This window comes from Solanum verrucosum, unplaced genomic scaffold, assembly GCF_900185275.1.
Source record: "Solanum verrucosum unplaced genomic scaffold, falcon-dt-bn FXZP01000067.1, whole genome shotgun sequence".
Lineage (NCBI taxonomy): Eukaryota > Viridiplantae > Streptophyta > Magnoliopsida > Solanales > Solanaceae > Solanum > Solanum verrucosum.
Window position 1 is genome coordinate 1,191,280 of NW_026020175.1, and position 15,579 is coordinate 1,206,858.

At 31.2% G+C, this 15,579-nt stretch overlaps 1 protein-coding gene across 1 annotated transcript in view; it reads left to right on the forward strand.

The window, feature by feature from the left end:
• LOC125828933 (disease resistance protein RGA2-like) overlaps positions 1-15,579 on the forward strand; it is a 149,808-nt gene that overhangs the window by 122,688 nt on the left and 11,541 nt on the right. The gene's annotated exons all lie outside the window — the stretch shown is intronic.

Consider the following 15,579-nt stretch of genomic DNA (forward strand, 5'->3'; position numbering starts at 1 on the left):
TTCTAATGATTTTATCATTTGGCATGACCGATTTGGCCATCCCGATTATAATATGATGCGTAAAATAATTGAGAATTCACATGGGCATACTTTGAGGAATCAAAATGTTCTTCAATCAAAGAAATTCTCTTGCGCTGCTTGTTTTCAAGGAAAGTTGGTTATCAAACCATTATCGGATAAGGTTGGGCTGGAATCCCCTGCATTTCTGGAATGAATATAGGGTGATATATGTGGACCAATTCACCCTGCATGTAGACCATTTAAATATTATATGGTCTTGATAGATACATCTACAAGATGGTCACACGTGTGCTTATTGTCAACTCGCAATATGACTTTTGTGAGGTTGTTGGCTCAAATAATAAGTTTAAAAGACAATTTTCAGATTATGCAATAAAGACAATTCGTTTTGATAATGCTGGTGAATTTACATCTCAGGCATTTAATGATTATTGTTTGTCCACTGGAACAATAGTTCAACATCATGTTGCACATGTTCATACTCAAAATGGTCTAACAGAGTCATTGATTAAACGTCTTCAATTGATAGCTAGACCATTGTTGATGAGGACAAAGTTGTTTGTTACAGTTTGGGGACATGCTATTTTGCATACAACGTCACTTGCGCATAAGGCCAACCAGTTATCATTACATCTCCCCATTGCAATTGGTTTTTGGTCAGGAGCCAAATATTTCCCATCTTAGAATCTTTGGTTGTGCGGTATATGTTCCAATTGCTCCACCACAACGCACAAAGATGGGTCCCAAAGAGGGTTGGGATATATGTTGAGTATGAATCTCGTTCTATTATAAAATATTTGGAGCCTAGAACTGGAGATTTATTTACGGCAAGGTTTGCTGATTGTCATTTTGATGAATCAGTATACCCAACATTAGGGGGATAACAATAGCAGTTGGGAAATGAGATTGATTGGAATTCACTTTCACTACCTCATTTAGATTCTCGAACAAATCAATGTGAGCAAAAAGTTCAAAAGATAATTTATTTGCAGAAGATTGCAAATCAATTGTCGGATGCATTTACTAACCTTCCAAGGGTTACTAAATCATATATCCCAGCTGCTAATGCTCAAGTTCGAGTTGATGTCTCGATAGGACAAAATGTTAAAGCAAACGAGTCTGGACCACACTTAAAATGTGGTAGCCAATTGGTTCTAAGGATAAAAATCCTCATAAAAGGAAAGGAATAAATGATCAAGATGATCATAATATGGAGGCACTTGCTCATGAAGAGCTTTGAGACATAATAAATGATGACACCACTAAGGAGGTCTATGTACCTGAAAATAATGAGAATGAAGAAATCTCTATAAATTATGTCTCGACGAGAAAATGGTGGAATCGAAATAATATTGTGGTGGATAATATTTTTACCTATAATGTTACAGTTGAAATAATGCAACAAGATGAGGATTTAGAACCAAAATCTATCAATGAATGTAGATAGAGAAATGATTGGTCAAAATGAAAGGAAACATTTCAAATAGAATTGGCTTTACTTGAAAAACGTGAAGTTTTTGGACCAATAGTCTGAACACCTGAAGATGTCGAGCCAGTTGGGTACAAATGGATTTTTGTGCGAAAATGCAATGAAAATGGTAAAGTCGTAAGATATAAAGCACGACTTGTGGTACAAGGATTTTCGCAAAGGCTTGGCATTGATTATGAGGAGACATATTCTCCTGTGATAGATGCAATTACCTTCAGGTATCTAATAAATATATCAGCTCATGAAAAGCTTGAAATGCATCTAATGGACGTTGACACAACCTATTTATATGGCTCACTAGACCACAATATTTTTATGAAAATTCCTGAAGCACTTAAAGTGCCTGAAGCATATAAAAATTCAGTAGAAAGTTGTTCAATAAAGCTTCAAATATCCTTATATGGATTGAAACAATCAGGGCGAATGTGGTAAAATCGTCTTAGCGAATACTTGCTAAAGGAAGGGTATAAGAATGACCTCATTTGTTCTTGTATTTTTATTCGAAGGTCAAAATCTAAATTTGTAATAATATTTATTTATGTTGATAACTTGAACATCATTAGAACTCCTAAAGAGCTTTCAGAAAGTCGTTGAGTGTTTGAAGAAAGAATTTGAAATGAAAAATCTTGGTAGGACAAAATTTTGTCTTGGCCTTCAGATTGAACATTTGACAAATGGAATATTTATCCATCAATCAACATATACTGAAAAGGTTTTGAAGTGATTTTACATGGATAAATCATACCCATTGAGTACCCCGATGGTTGTGAGATCTCTTGACATAAATAAAGATCCATTCCGATCTCAAGAAAAGGATGAAGAGTTTCTTGGTGATGAAACTCCATATATCAGTGATATTGGGGCGCTAATGTACCTTGTCAATAATACCCGACCAGATATTTGTTTCGCAGTAAGTTTATTGGCGAGAGTCAGCTCATGTCCAACAAGAAGACATTGGAAAGGTGTTAAGCATATATTCATATATCTTCAAGGAACAATTAATATGGGATTGTTGTGTTCTAATGCATCCAAGTCAGAATTGATCAGTTATGCAGATGTTGGCTATTTGTCTGACCCACATAAAGCCCGATCTCAAATAGGTTATTTATTCACATATGGATGTACTGCTATATCATGGCGTTCGATGAAGCAAATAATAGTTGCTACTTCTTCAAATCATGCAGAGATAATAGCCATTCATGAAGCCAATCGAGAGTGTGTATGGTTGAGATCAATGACTCAACACATTTTACAATTATGTGGTCTTTATGTGCAAACAAAGACTCAAATAATATTGTATGAAGATAATGTTGCTTGCATAACTCAATTAAAGGGAGGATATATCAATGGAGACCGAACAAAGCATATTTCACCTAAGTTCTTTTTCACACATAATCTTCAACAAAATGGTGAGATAGATGTGCAACAGATTCGTTCGAGTGATAATCTTATAGATTTATTCAACAAGGCATTGCAAACGTCAATATTTGAGAAGCTAAGATATAAGATTGAAATTCGTCGTCTCCAAGATATCAAATAAAATTTTCATCAGGGGGAGTAAAATACGCGTTGTACTCTTTTTTCCTTAACCAAGGTTTTGTCCCATTGGGTTTTCCTGGTAAGGTTTTTAATGAGGCAACACTCAAGACGTATTACAATAAGTGTGTAGTATTTTTCCTTCACTAGGCTTTTTTTTACTCTTTTTCCTTCACTAGGCTTTCCCCATTGAGTTTTTCCTAGTAAGATTTTAATGAGGCACATTATCTATAAACATCCAAGGAGGAGTGTTACAAATCCATTTAATTGTGTGGATGTTTCTTTTCAATCTACACCTAATGTAATGTCCCATTTAATGTATCTCTTAAAGAGCTTCTAACGTATTTTATTTAACATGTAAACGGGTGATTTCTACATCCTATTAAAGGGTATGCTTCTCCCTTGTGAAAGACACAACAAAACGAGATAAAATACTATTCTCTATTTTATACTTTCCATCACCATTTGTCTCCCTTTATTGTTTAAGTATTCTTGTATTTTCTCTTGTTTTACAACACTTATGACTTTGTTGGACATAATTATTTCTTCTTCTTTTTTGTCCTTTTACATCCTCAAAATATCTAAATATAATTTTCTTAATTTTCAAGTATAAATCCTTTATTACAAACTTTAAATAACACTAAAATCTACACAATATTGTCTTGTGTCTCTAGTGTTTTTCATCTTTATTATAATCTTTGGCTAATAATTCTATTTTTTCTTATTTTTGTTCTTTTTACAATTCTCTATTTTTTATGATTGAATAATAAATATGTCAATTATCTGTTCATTTATATTCTTTAATGCAAAACTTAATGACCATTATTTTCATTACTTCCATAATTTTATTATCATTATCTCTAAAATAATTAATAGTCATATTCATGACATTATTTGTTATTCAAATTATAATCCTATAAATAAAAGCATAGTAAGACTTTGAATAAATGATCACATTAGCCTTTTAAATTGTTATATTTCCAGTACTTATTTTATTCGTTCGTTAGTTTGACTTGAAGAATAAAATAAAGTCTATTGAATGGTGATCGACTTGTGGAAATGAATGTCGACAAGATCTCGAAAGATTGTGTATTGATTTCGTACTTTTTATTTTATTTTGAATGATTAAGATTGTAAGAATAATATTGCATTATTTTTTTTCGTTGTTCTCTTTATGATTTATCTTTGTTTTGTATTTTATATAAAAAAATTATTGTCATAAGTTTATATTTTCTTTTGGTTCAAAAGAGTAACCTATGACTTTGTTGAAAGTCATCTAACTACTAACTAAACACTTTTCTCTATCAAATCAATTATATGTCTCGATAAATATAAAATGACATCTTATCATCTTTTATAACTGCGCGAAGCGCGGATTAGTTCATTAGTATATTACTATTATGTACAAAACACAGAATAACAAGTAAACAAGTGAGAATGCTCAATTAAATTATATGTGTGATTAGACAAAAAATAATTCTCACATGATTGTGTAATATACCCCAAATATAATAAATTACAGTTGAAAATGAAAATGACAAAAATGAAAAAAGCAAATATTTAGGCTGAGGCGCGGATATCTCGCTCTCTTTAAGGAGATTCAAGCCTACTGCGGCATAATCTACACCGATCCAGCAATATCACTCTTGACTTGTCCCCTCCAGGATACAACAGTCCAACAACGTCGTACAACTCAAACAACTCTGGATTAGTTAAAGAGTTCAAAGCTCCACAAAAAGAACACCTTCCTTCAACATATAATACTCTCTTTTGTATAGTGACTATAGTTGAAGACTTAGAATATTTTCTTTGTCTCAACTCTCTCTTTCACTACACTAACTTCAATATAAACTTCTCATCTTTTCTTACATTATTTCACTTCTACTTGGGATCCTTCACAAAGGAAGAAACACCACTATTTATAGGTGAAGAAGTCTTCCATATAATCAATGGGTAGAATGAGGAGTAATAATGTGGGTAGATGTTACATGAGTTACAAGAAACTAATGGCCATATGAGTTACAAGAAACTAATGTCCATGAGAGTTACAAGAACTAATGGTCATATGAGTTACAAGGCACTAATGACCATTAGAGTTACAAGAAGTAATGGTCATATACGTTACAGCAACCAATAGTCATCTTTACCACAATTTATACCCACTAACATATGCACTTAATATTTTATTTTATTAATAAAATGCATATACACCAACATTACAAGAAAGTTGTAAGGGAATTTTTTAATGTAAATTACCATAAACTAAGAGGGGCACCACCGAAACTAAATTCATCCTGCTACTGCATTACATTATTCAAAGGCAATGCATTTTACAGAAAAATATAGAACAAGTTCAAAACAATAAAAGTGTTTGAAGACTTACAATTTGGGACATTATCTTGGATTGATCATAGAATATGGTTTTAGTTGTAAATTTTGAGACACTCGCATAGCCTTATTGAGTTGGGGACTAAATTTGGGAAGTTTTTACATGAATTTCGGGGGTGGTCTTTAATTTTTATCCATGTTGTTCATTTAATGAAATATTTGGGGGTCAACATATTTTTAACTATGACCTAATTTCGCAACACATAAGTTTAGAGAACTTCTGCCTTGTTCGGTAAAAGTTTTGCAGGAATAAGTTATGTCTCTTAAGGCATAACTTTGTTATGATATTGAATTTATGCCTCCATCGATTTAAGTTTTGTAAAAACATAACTCGTGGGTTATAAGCTTCTTAAGGCATAATTATGTCTTGTAAAATAGACTTATGAGTTATGAACTTCTTAAGGCATAATAATTTGAAATTAAACTTTTGCCTCTATCGATATAATTTCGGTAGAAATTAAGTTATGACCTGTTAGGTATAACTTGTGTTTTTTCAATGTCAAAGGTATTTTCGACTCTCTTTTTTATCACTTGAAGCACTAAAGAACAAAAATTAAAGACCTTTAATTTGACAGAAAAAAATTAAGGACTGCTCAAAAAAAATAAAATTGTGTTGATGACCTCTGGTTTGAATGAACAAGCATTTGGCAAAATGGGCCAATTTGAATTTTGAGTTTCAAACTTTTTGATTGTATGCACAAATGACCTTTTTTGTCATCACAAACTTTTTGTCCATGGGTTAATGATTTTTTTTAAAAAAACAAAAATAACTTAAGCAATATGGAAATGATAATAAAAAAGCACGTTTTTGAATAACTCTAGACTAAAGCACGTGCTTAATTAACACACATAAGGGAATATATCATACTTGCAACATCAATGAAATATTGTTTCATTCCTAATATTCTGTAATTAAAAAAAAACAAAAAAACATGAAATTTGAATGCTTTATGGCAGTGAAGATACACAAATGCATATGTTGGGCAAGTGCTGGCACGGCCGTGCCCATCTAGTATAGATTATAAGTGACACTCCTTAAACCAAAGTTGTGTGAAGCTAGGTTGGTTTTGTGTTGAAATTCCACTATCATAGATTTTTATTTGTTTAGAGAAGATTTAATAATATATATAAATTGCGTTTTATTTATATTTTGTTCTTTTTTAATATGGTATTACATTGTTTTATTTATTGTTTCTCATTTTAAAAGGTAAAAGGAAAATTTGAGCTTTGATTCTAATGTCATTGCATAATGCATAAAAACATATATAAAAGAAATTTTATCATCATTGTAGTTCCAGTTAAATAACAGGAGCTCAAAAACTAAATATATCTTCTATAGTTGATGCAAAGGAACTTTCATCCATTCAAATGTCTTCCCTGCATAAGAGTTGTGCAAATCAAAGTTTTGACCAAAAACTTAAGCAAATCTTAATTGTTAACAATATAGTTCACATTACTCAAATCAAATACTACTATAGAGAACCCAGTGGCGACTTGTTTATGAAGCTATTAGAACTGAAAATGTTATAACAACCAAAAAACAGAGAATATAATTTACACTTGATTCTCTTATGTCGCATAATAGAAAATGTGAAGTACATTGGTAAGAAACTTTTGAGTTGAAGGATTCAAGGAGAAACCACATCTTCTCCTAATCATAAAGCAAGTATTTTAAGAAGTATCTGTCAAAAAATCTTCCTACTACCTGGAGATAGGAGTTGATTTCCTCCTTTATGGTGTCTTACACTTCGATCATTTTGAAAGAAATATCCTTATTTGTCAGATTTAATTAGTAAATGCTTTTGTGTCTGCGGTATGTCACTTTACCTCTTAACCTACAATCTCTGTTTCGGCAATACACCATCTACGATAAATTTCACTGTTAGTTCTTTTCTTTTATCATGAGACCAATTATATATAGTCACTTGTCTTACCTTGTCCTTTCTGTCAATAATATTAGGACTTCGACAGACAAAGGTGAAATTAAAGATTAGGAATAAAATGGCATTAAAATCTCTATATTCCTTTTCTTAATTATCAAATCAAATAGCTTACTACTTTTTGAACTTGGGGAACATTATAAAGACATGAAAATGACACCATTGTAAGAGCTAATGTTCACTGGTTCTAACAGATACTTTAACATTTAACATTTCATGAGTTCTCATTAAATATAGAGGCAACTAATAAATTATTATAAAGAGATGCGGCAGAACACCATCAAAACCAGATCATTCTTTAGCCACTACATATTCATAGAGAGCAGAAAATATAACCACCTAGATAATTTCATTTGCGTGCTAAAAACAACTTACCATTAAACTCTCCGCAAAGATTGTCCTGTTGGTACCCTTTAGCCAAAATAGCTTCCCCTTATTCTTCATTTTTCCTCGGACAATGAATCTATTTAGTCATGGCAAAAACAATATGAATTATTTTTCTTGTAAGAATAACTAAATTAACATAAGGGAACTATGAATGAAGTTGAAAGGCATATAAAATTGAGATTTTTTTGCTAAGTCTCAACAATTATGCAAAGATATTCCGACTTTCTAACTATTGCACTTCTTCAAATAGTTGGTGTGTGTTAAAAATACAAACATAAGATAAATGTAAAGAATCATAACCATAATACAAAATACAGAAAATATATAGTTTGTACATAATTCTATCATTGTGAAACTCCTATTATGTGTTATCATGTTATGTGATGCTCTTCTTTTAAGACAAAATTTCAACATTTTGCTTGTTCACATGATAAGGCAAATGTAATAGTGAGATGATTAAAGAAAGTAAGCTCACGAAATATCGTGTCTTCACATACAGGCTCTTTCATATATATTATTATTACATCTTCCGCTACCTACTCCATGTAAACATAGTAAGATGACATTAGATGCACTTACGAAAAATGGTTAATAGGATAGAAGGTGTGATAGATAAACTTTAGGGTAGAACTTCCTATTACCACAGAATGCCAGCAATCCATTCCTATGATCTCACACAACAACTTTAGAATGCCTAATTTAAAAAATAAATAAAAGAATAATTTGTACTTGATGCATATCATCAAACACCTTTGCTGCATCAAGCTCTTTTCTTTTCATTTATATTTTTCCTTTCTGATTTAATCAATCAAAGTTAGTTCTGAAGAAGAGTTTAAACAATCAACTACAACCATGTAGTACAAAATTCACTAAGAAAAAGTTTAACAGAGAAAAGAAAAGGAAGAAAAATGTAAAAGAATGGACGCAGATCATACATTAAGATTTTCTTAAAAAGATAGAATCACATGTTTATATGCCCTCTAATTTTTTGGTCCATCAAAGCAATGGAAGGGCTTTGAAAACTCAAAGTTAAAATCATGAATTACTTAATGAATATAGTAGTACCAAACTGATGTTAGTAACAGCAGCCAACAACTATTACAAACATGCAAAAATGATGAATCATGTTCTATATGCATATATTTTTCCACTTATCAAGTAGAAACCAAAATTACATCAAATAGGAGAAAACATAAGGAGAAAGCCTAAAATAAAATTCAAACTGAAAAAGATTTGACCGTAAGATAGAAGAAAAGGAACCTGAAATTTGGCCTCGACACTCACTGTGCACAAACAAAGTTAGAGTTGGTTTTTGTTGGATTTTATTTGCCCTAAATTTCTTACCATAAATAGGTTTTCCTTTTAGGAAAAAGTTTTGGATTGACTAATCATTTTCTTGTAGGAAAGGTTTTAGAGCTCTATAAATATAGGTTTGTTCCTTCTAACTTAATCAACATTCACAATGTAGTCTTAAGGGCTTTGAGAGTTTTGGTTAGGGGGGATATTTGTGGGTCACAAGCTTGATATGTTATCACTTGTGTGAACCTCCCATGTATTCTGAGTGGATTGGTTGATGTTATTTCTCTCTATATTTTGTACTCTCATGTTTATATAGTGGATTGCTCATCTTCTTTGTGGATGTAGGTCAATTGACTGAACCACGTTAAATCTGTTTTTTTTTGTATATTTCTGGTTTGTCTTCTTACTCATGGTCTTTCGAGGTTTGCTTTGCTAGCTTCCGTGTTACACCTGCTTATTTCGGTCCTATCAAGTGGTATCAGAGTCAGATTCAATGATAGAGTCAGGTTTAGTGGTTCGATAATCGATGATTGAACCAGGTTAGAAAGATGGGTGTTCATCTTGGCGGGCATAGTTCTAGCCGCAACCTTTTTGACAGTAATGAAGATTTTTGTTGGAGAAATTGTTTCAGAGAAGTTCTCTGTGTTGATACATAGATTTGATGGAGGAGATTATGGAGAGGAGAAGCAAGCTGTTGAAGATTATGTGAAGAAGGTGGACAAATTTATTTTGTCAGAAATTCAAGCCAAGGGGGAGATTTGTTGGGTTTTATTTGCCCTGAATTTCTTACCATAAATAGGTTTTCCTTTTAGGAAAAAGTTTTGGATTGGCAAGTCTTTTTCTTGTAGGAGAGGTTTTAGAACTCTATAAATATAGGCTTGTTCCTTCTAACTTAATCAGCATTCACAATGTAGTCTTAAGGGCTTTGAGAGTTTTGGTTAGGGGGGATATTTGTGGGTCACAAGCTTGATACGTTATCACTTGTGTGAACCTCCCATGTATTTTGAGTGAATTGGTTGAGGTTATTTCTCTCTATATTTTGTACTCTCATGTTTATATAGTAGATTGCTCATCTTCTTTGTGGATGTAGATCAATTGACCGAACCACGTTAAATCTGTCTCTTTTTGTATATTTCTCGTTTGTCTTCTTACTCATGGTTTTTCGAGGTTTGCTTTGCTAGCTTCCGTGTTACACCTGCTTATTTCGGTCCTAATAGTTTTAAGATATACTTATATCAAAGTAAGAAAACTATGACGCACTTTGTCGAGTTTCGCAAGAGATGTAAGAGAGGCATGAAAAACAGAGGAAAAAATCCAAAGAGTAAAAAATGGAAGAGAATAGGCAGAGAAAAGTACCTTTTACAAAGAATATTTTTAGGGCACTATTAGGCATGTTACATTAACCGCAATACAACAGATCCTCAATTTCTGCATTTATCAACATAATAGTTCCTTGAGTATCTTAAATAAGGCAAATTTTAAAAAACTAAATATACAGGCTCTTTTTCGAAACATAGTATCATGATGATCAAGCTAAACTAATTGAGTTCCCTATTAGCACTGTACTTGTAAGTCTGAACTTTTATTAGTGGCAATAAATTAACCAGAAATCAGTAAGTGGACAAAGAATTAGAATTAAAATTTTCAACAAACTACATTCGACGAAAACGAAAATCAGATAAAAAGAAAGGACAAAGAGAATTCAACCGCTACTCACCCACTTACCAATAGTAAGCACCCGCTTACAACATCAAAGATCCATCTACCAAATATGATCACAAATCCAAATTTATTCAAAAATAGAATAAGACGGGGAGAATTAAGAAAGAGAAGTAAGCATCAGGAGATGAAAGCAGAAAAATGTGGTAATAGTAGTAACAAACGGAGAAATAAGAACTTAGGAGGGAGAAACTTGTACATTCAAAGTAATTTTGTCCTAATTTCTCTTTCAATACAAAAAATCAAAGCTTTATAAACCCATAAAATAGAGTTTTTCCGTTGCACGTGTGAAAACTCATATTTTGATTTTTCCTTTGCTCACAAACAAAGGTCTGAAGAAAAAATTGAAGCTAGGGACTTCCATTTCAATTTTCCCTTTTGTCACAGAGAAAAAAATTGATAAGATAGAAGAATAACAAAGGGAAAAGGAATACCTAGAAATTGAAGCAACACTCTCCGAAAATTAAAGATGAGAAGAGCTTTGAGTAGATGAAGAGCAAAGTAAGAACTTGAATTGCAGCAACACTTTTCAAAAATTGAAAATGAGAGAGCTTTGAGCAGATGAAAAGCAAAGTAAGAACTTGTAAGAAGTGAAAACTAAGACACGTATGATAATTTAGCATACAAATGTCTTTATAAAAATGAGTAAAATTTAATACTCAATTAAATTGGGCCAGAAATGACCAAATTTGTATAGCTTTTAGTTCATCTATTTAGTGGGCCTCAATGTACAATTTGTATAACTTTTAGTCCAGCTCTTTAGTGCAGTGTTGGTCCTAACAAACTGTCATATCTAAATATGGGTAAAATAATAAATATATATAATATATATCCTATATGTTTGCTTCTATTTCTTAAAATACAATTTAAAATATCAAGATAAATAAATTTAAATATTATTTCACAAATTAAATTACTACATACGAAAATTCACTACAAAATAAATACATATTAGAGATATATTGATATGTGAAAATTTAATAAATAACATATTAAAGATGATTTATTATCGGTCATACCAAGAGTTTCTAATAAGAGAAAATTACATGGTTAAACAAACATATACTAGTTAATTAGTTGTCATAACTATAGTTTTAGTTGATTACCACTCGCGACCAATATTCAGTGATAATTACGTGGGCTGAGATTTCGAGTTTGTATAATTTACAAGTTTGTATAATTTAGAATTTGTATAATATAATTTGTACAACTTTTGTATAATATAATTTGTATAATTGTTTAAAGTTCAGATGTTTGTGTTTGTATATATTCTTATTTCGAGTTTGTACAAAAAATAGCTCAATTATACATAGATACCCGCAAATTATACAAATTCACCCGCAAATTATACAAAGACGCAACTTAAACGGTAGCTACAACCCGTAAATATGCAAACGATAACTATGAAACATAATTAAGTTTACTATAGTGGCTATTTACGAAAATTCTCCTTCTAATTATATGTAGGGGAAACAAAGCAAATACCCCATAAAAACAAAATAATTACAAGCATATACCATTTTATATTCATACCCCACTAAATAATTACACTATATACCCCCAGCTAATTTCGCTTAACTGATACTAAAGCAGTATCAAATATTGTATTGGTATCATTAAGGTTGATAATTTTGCTTAATGGATACTAAATAAGTATGTATGTATGTATATATATTCTTTTATAATATCATTGATTAATGAGTAATTTCTGAGAAAGAAACCTTAATGATACCACAACAATATACATATACTCTTATAGTATCATTGACTAATGAGTAATTTCTGAACAAGAAACCTTAATAATACCAATACAGTATATATATGCTGATTTAGTATCAAGTTAAACGAAATTATCAGCATTAATGATACCAATACAATATATAATATTGATTTAGTATCAGTTAAGCGAAAATTATCTGCCTTAATGATATACCAATACAATATATGATATTGGTTTAGTATCAGTTAATCGAAAATTATCAGCCTTAATGAATGAGGGGTATGGACCGTATATTTATGAGAGAGTGACTATTTCAGGAATTACTTAAGGTTTGGATATGAACTTATAATTTTTTTTATTTTTATCAAAAGATATGAACTTATAATTATTTTAGGGCTCGTTTGGCAATGCAATATGGTATAATGATATGGAATCATGAGATGAAATTGAAGTTTTGTTTGGACATGCGATATGAAATTTTTGTGTTGTATATTTTCTCATAAACATAAAAATCTCATAAGTTGTAAAACTATTAAAATAGCCCCAATTGTTTATTCAATCTTATCAAATAAACAAAAAAATATAAAATCGCATAATAAATTATTACAAAGCTATTTGTTATCCACTTAAGTAATTATTTCATCTAAATTTAATTTAATAAAAAAAATTGAACATAAATTGTAGTGTACTAGTCTTTAATATAATCCTCCCACATAGTACCGACAATTTTCTCACGTTGAACTTGCATTTCTCGATCATGTGACCGAGAAGACGAACCAACATTGTTACTTTGAGCCATTTATTGGTCAATATCATCCGCAACTATATTTTCATGCCATAGACCATAAATATTTCATCAATACTTTGGTATTCTCGCAAATAATTATGTAACACTGCACAAACTATGACAATTTTCACTTGTGTATCATTATCATAATGGTTCATGCCTTGTTTCAGTATTCTAAATCTATTTTTCCAAGCTCCAAACGTCTGTTCAATCACATTGCGCAGAGATGAATGCCTATAATTAAACAGTTCTTTGGGATTTTGAGGCTCTCTTTCACTTTCTTGGTAATCTTGCAAATGATAGCGTAGTCCTTTGTATGGAGCTAAAAATCCTTTTGTGTTTAGGAAACCAACATCAACAACATAATATTTATCTACCAACAAATATTTTATAAAGAATTACTAAAAGCATATGAGACGTAAATGAGACAGCTTTGTGTAAATAAATAGTATTTATTCTAAGGATGTAGTTTAAAGTTACCATATGGCGGAAATGGAATTTGTGATGTTGGTTCAACAAGTGCATTCTCAAGTACTTTACTATCATGTGTAGTACCTTTCCAACCAGCAGCAACAAAGGTAAATTGCATATCAAAATCACAAGCACATAAGACATTTTGTGATGTTCTTCCTTTGCGATTACGATATGCTTGTTGCACCGCTTTAGGAACTTCCCCTGCTATATATGTTCCATCAATCGCACCAACACAATCCTATCAAATAGAAAATACATCAATATTAGTTTAGTGAACATAAAATAAATTGGAAGCATTATAGAATGCACTTCATAAAAATAATGTTTGTAAGAGTAATAAAATAGTGCTTCCAAGACAATGTAAAGTCATAAAATAAATATTATCTCTTTAAACAAAGTTGATAGGAGAAATATGTAACTAAATACTAATTACTTACACATAAAATATAAATGTGCACTTATTAAGGCCATAAAATAAATTTATTACTCAACAATCGGTTGGTGTGAGTTAAAGTGACTATATGTTGGTGAGAATAATAAATTTTATGTCGGTGAGAATAATAAATTTTAAAAAAGTAATGATGTGATTAAAAATTTTATTTAGGGAAAATTGTATATAATAGCAAACTATTAATTCAAATTAAATGCTATAAGTATAGTTTGATTTAATTGTACCCCATAGCAAACTGTTGACATTTCACCTCTCTCCTGGTGAATCTCGCTCGCCACTCTCGTTCTCTCCCTCGCCTCTCTCATTTTTAATACAAACGCAAGTGTATAAAGTGCGTTTGTGTTTGTATAAAGCGAGAGAAAATTGTATATATACATATATTTTCGTTCCCTCTCTCCCCTCTTCCAGATCTCGCTCGCCACTCTCCCAGATCTCACTCTCTCACTCGCCTCTCTCACTTTATACAAAAAACGCAAATTGTATAAAATGTGTTTGTGTTTGTATAAAGAGAGAGAAAATTGTATATATACATATATTTTCGTTCCCCTCTCTCCCCTCTCCCAGATCTCACTCACCACTCTCCAAGATCTCGCTCTCTCACTCGCCTCTCTCACTTTATACAAAAATGCAAATGTATAAAATGCGTGAAATTTGTATATATACATATATTTTCGTTCCCCTCTCTCCCCTCTCCCAGATCTCGCTCGCCACTCTCCCAGATCTCGCTTGCTCACTCGCTTCTCTCAGTTTATACAATTGATATTTTTGTATATGTATACCAAAGCAGATTATACAACTGTTTTTTTTTTTTGTATATGTATAGCGAAATATACATATTTATGTTTGCTATGAAGCACAATTATGCAAACTTTGTTATAGCATACAAATATGAATTTTGTGTTTGCTATATGTGAAAATTGCTCTTTTATTTACATATGAAATAAATGGTTAGTAGATATAAATGTGGGTTGTTTTAACAAAATATAAACTCATGGATCAATTTTTGTATTAAACTATCTCAAATCATGATATGAAATTCCCATATAATTCCATATAATAATTTTTGGAGAATTTTAATGGGTTTACATTTTAATTTGAATGGTAATATTTGTTCGAAGGTGATCGAGATGGACATCAATCGGCTAATTTTTTTCAGCCCGATGTTCTCTCTTCTTTTTTCCTTTCAAATTCAATTAGTCGATTCAATTTTTATTGTTTTTAAAAAATGGTGAAAAGAGATAGAATAGAAAAAGAAAGAAAAAAAAAAACAACAGTGTGCAGGTCTTCTTTGGTGAAGAGGACGACTTGAAAGGGGTGGGGTGGGGGCTTTTTTTCCTTTTTTTTTTGTTTTTTTTTTAAGAATTAGTA